The following is a 4,889-nucleotide window of genomic DNA, read 5'->3' as shown; positions in this document are numbered from 1 at the left end:
CAAGGACATGGAGTAGAAGTTTCTTCAGTATCTGCCTTGTCCATTAGGAAAAGTCCAGTTTTTCATTAAGGGTGCAGTCATTCAAGCGCAATTATTAAAGATCTCAGAGTACTATTAATTTCTGTCACTTTCCACACATAGCTGAGCATTTTAAGTAATGTATATAAATAATTTTATCAGGTTATTTTTCATGTTTTGAATGGAAATTTCCCCCATTTCTTATTCCATTTATTGACCGAATCAGAAATATAAATGACCCTTTAGACTTCTCTGCAAGGTAAAATACAATTAACACTCATACTGGTGTCGTGGAGGTACCTCTCCATGGGAATGTCTACCAGGATAGGAAGACTTTCACTTGTCAGTTCAGGACTTTCAAAAAGCAAGACAGAAGCTATGTGTCCTCTTAAAGATTAGCTCTGTAATGGGCGTAACAGCAACATCACTTCTTCTGTACTCCATTGGTCAAAGCAATTATAAGCCGGCCAGAATCAAAACAATAGGAACAAACATGCCTTACCTATTGGAGAAGTGTCCGAGAACGAGCAGCCTTTATTAATCTAATAAATAGTACCATGCAACATGTGCTTCTTGAGATGCAGCTGGTTTCCATGGCCACAGTGTTAAACTATGGAATACTTTCCCACTTGACTCACTCTTATGTGGGTAAACTCCTGCATGCAGTGAATCCCTATCACCCAAAGCAAACTTTTCCTTCTAGTGACCTGAAATTTCTGACCATTGGAGACATCTCCCCATCCCTGACTCTTGGGCTCCTGGACATAGAGATACAGACACACAGATTGACAGAGAGGAGACTGTATCAGTGAATATGTGCTAAGAAGTCCACCAGAATCTGGTCTCAATATCAAATTTAAATTTGATTGCCTTATTTGTGACCCTAACTCCAAATAAGATTACATTTGAGGTACTGAGGTTTAAGACTTCAGTATAAGAATGAAGGGCACAATTCAACTTATATGTGATATGAAACCTGAGCTGTAGATTGGCATATGTGCTGCCACTTTCATCATATTGATTAGTTGTTTTCCCATTAAGAGAAAAAAGATGACCTCATTTACCCTCTTTTAACTCCAACTATTCATTGCTTGAGGCTTCTCTGGTGGCTCAGACAGTAAACAATCTGCCTCTAACGCACGAGACCTGAGTTCAGTATCTGGGTCAGGAAGATCCCCTGGAGAAGGGAATGGCAACCTACTTCAGTATTGTTGCCTAAAGAATTCCATGGACAGAGGAGCCTGGATGGTTATAGTCCATGAGATCTCAAAGAGTCGGACATGACTGAGAGAATAACACTTTCACTTTCAACGTTTTCATTCATTGCTTAATTTATTTTTTTTTATTTCTAGCTTCCAACTTCTGTAAAGATACTTTGTGATTTTAATCTTTAGAAATTGTTTATGACTTTCTATAAACTCTATTATTAGTTTGGCATTTTAAAGGACTGTAACTGTACTTTTAAAATAATTTGTAATTTGCCCTGTGAAGAATATCACTTTGAGCCAAACACAGAGAAAAAAATCCAGATAACCTTCAAAAATTAAAACTTTCCTGAATCCATTAGAAGAGGGACAGAAATCTCCAGGAGGGACAATTCTATTTACTTTTAGCAGAACAGGACTGGAAAAGCAGCCACGGAACTGGAAGAGGTCAGTTTTCTTTCCAACCCAAAGAAAGGCAGTGCCAAAGAATGTTCAAACTACCACACAATTGCACTCATTTCACACGCTAGCAGGGTAATGCTCGAAATCCTTCAAGCTAGGCTTCAACAGTACGTGAACCAAAAACTTTCAGATGTGTAAACTGGATTTAGAAAAGGCAGGGGAACCAGAGATCAAATTACCAACATCCGTTGGATCACAGAAAAAGCAAGGGAATTCCCAAAATATCTACTTCTGTTTCATTGACTATGCTAAAGCCTTTGACTGTGTGGATCACAACAAACAAAATTCTCAGAGGTGGGAATACCAGACCACCTTACCTGCCTCCTGAGAAACCTGTATGCAGGTCAAAAAGCAACAGTTAGAACCGGACATGGAAGAACAAACTGGTTCCAAGTTGGGAAAGGAGTATGTCAAGGCTGTATATTGTCACCCTGCTTATTTAACCTATATGCAGAGTACATCATGCGAAATGCGGGCTAAATGAAGCTCAATCTGGAATCAAGATTTCTTGAAGAAATATCAATAACCTCAGATATGCAGATGATACCACCCTAAAGGCAGCAAGCAAAGGTGAACTAAAGAGCCTCTTGATGAAGGTGAAAGAGGCGAGTGAAAAATCTGGCTTAAAACTCAACATTCAGTTCAGTTCAGTTCAGTTCGGGTCAGTCGCTCAGTTGTGTCCGACTCTGCGACCCCATGAATCGCAGCACGCCAGGCCTCCCTGTCCATCACCAACTCCCAGAGTTTACTCAAACTCATGTCCATCGAGTCAGTGATGCGATCCAGCCATCTCATCCTCTGTCGTCCCCTTCTCCTCCTGCCCTCAATCCTTCCCAGCATCAGGGTATTTTCCAATGAGTCAACTCTTCGCATGAGGTGGCCAAACTATTGGAGCTTCAGCTTTAGCGTCAGTCCTTCCAATGAACACCCAGGACTGATCTCCTTTAGGATGGACTGGCTGGATCTCCTTGCAGTCCAAGGGAATCTCAAGAGTCTTCTCAAGCACCACAGTTCAAAAACATCAATTTTTCAGCGCTCAGCTTTCTTGACAGTTCAACTCTCACATCCATACATGACCACTGAAAAAACCATAGCCTTGACTAGATGGACCTTTGTTGACAAAGTAATGTCTCTGCTTTTTAATATGCTATCTAGGTTGGTCATAACTTTCCTTCCAAGGAGTAAGTGTCTTAATTTCATGGCTGCAATTACCATCTGCAGTGATTTTGGAGCCCCAAAAAATAAAGTCAGCCACTGTTTCCACTGTTTCCCCATCTATTTCCCATGAAGTGATGGGACCAGATGCCATGATCTTAGGTTTCTGAATGTTGAACTTTAAGCCAACTTTTTCACTCTCCTCTTTCACTTTCATCAAGAGGCTCTTTAGTTCCTCTTCACTTTCTGCCATAAGGGTGGTGTCATCTACATATCTGAGGTTATTGATATTTCTCCCAGCAATCTTGCTTCTAGCCTGTGCTTCTTCCAGCCCAGCGTTTCTCATGATATACTCTGCATATAAGTTAAATAAGCAGGATGACAATATACAGCCTTGACATACTTCTTTTCCTATTTGGAACCAGTCTGTTGTTCCATGTCCAGTTCTAACTGTTGCTTCCTGACCTGCATATAGGTTTCTCAAGAGGCAGATCAGGTGGTCTGGTATGCCCATTAGAGGAGATTTAAAGATAGTGGAGGAGTAGGTGGATGTGGAGTACATCTCTCCACAGATACATCAGGAATACACCTTCAGACACAGAAGTACATGCAGAACACCAGCTGAGAGCAGACAGGAGTACCTGACCAGTGGAAAAGATTGTATAGAACCACACAAAAGCTGTAGGACAAAGGAACTAGGGGAAAAAACAGGAGTATTAGTAGGACTGGACGTGTTCTCGGCAGGTGGGGGAACTGAAGCAGGCATCCAATCCCCACATCAGGGCAATTGTCTGAGACAGAGGAAAAGAATTTAAGGCTGAAAGTTAAACTGCTGATCTGTGGCAGCCTAAATGAAATGAGAATCAAACAGTTCTTGCTACAGCCATACATATCCCAGATAGGGACACAAGTGCCCTAGAAAGCACAGCGGCTGGGAGCTGGAGTTTAGGGCTGTAGAGCAATCCCAGGGTGAGGGCTGCTGTTGACTGTGGAGAGACGGATTGAGGGGATGTGAGGGAGGAGACTGTGGTGGGAAATGCCTGTGGAGGAAGGCCAGGCCCCCATGGAAGCAAGGCGATACTGCTGAGTCATGCTTAGTGGGTGGAGTCATCACCATAGCCTCTATCTCCCCACAGCATTGTTAGCATTGGTAGCTGAACAATAGAGAGGATGGCCCAGAGAGTGTCTGACGCACTGAACTACAGAGTAGGAACCCATCCAGGGAAACCCCTCTCTGTGCCTGACCCACCAAACAACAGAGAAAGATTCCAGGCAAGGTAGCCCTCTAAGTGCCTGAACGGGCAGAGCTACAGAGAAGACTGGCCAAAGAGGCCTTCCAGTCGCCAGCTACAAGAGGCTCAAAAACAGACTCTGAGAGGGCCATAATTCCTGCAGTGGAGGCATTCCATGTCCCTGCACACTTGACACCACCTGGATCCCTGAAAGCCAAGCAGCTGCACCATCTTCACCCTCAACTCTCACTGGGGCAGAGCTGCCACAGGCAAAGAAAGTCTTGCACCTCTGCACACAGGGTCGCTTCAGTAGTGTCTGACTCTTTGTGACCCTGTAGACTGTGGCCTGCCAGGCTTCTCTGTCAGGGGAGTTCTCCTGAGGGGTGGAATGGGGAGGGAGGTGGGGGGGGTGGTTCAGGATGGGGAACACATGTAAACCCATGGCTGATTCATATCAATGTATGGCAAAAACTACTACGATATTATGAAGTAATTAGCCTCCAATTAAAATAAATAAATTATTTTAAAAAAGAGAACAGTATAACTATTTCAAAATGTAAACCACCATCAATAAAAATATCCCATCTTGCAATCTGTAAAAAAAAAAAAAGAATACTGGAGTGTATTGGCCAACTAGTTCCCATACCCTTCTAGAACACTATATTTCCTGATGCCCTAGCCACCAGCTCCTCTGAGTCTCTGGTGCTGCCAGAACCCCTGCAACCTAACCAGGTGCACCGCCTCACACAGGTGCACCTAGCCCTCACCGGGGCAAATCCATGTCCTCCAAGGCCACTTCAGGAGCAAACCCCAGTGG

This window comes from Cervus elaphus, chromosome X, assembly GCF_910594005.1.
Source record: "Cervus elaphus chromosome X, mCerEla1.1, whole genome shotgun sequence".
Lineage (NCBI taxonomy): Eukaryota > Metazoa > Chordata > Mammalia > Artiodactyla > Cervidae > Cervus > Cervus elaphus.
The sequence above is the reverse complement of the archived record's forward strand: the minus strand, read 5'-3'. Positions refer to the sequence as shown.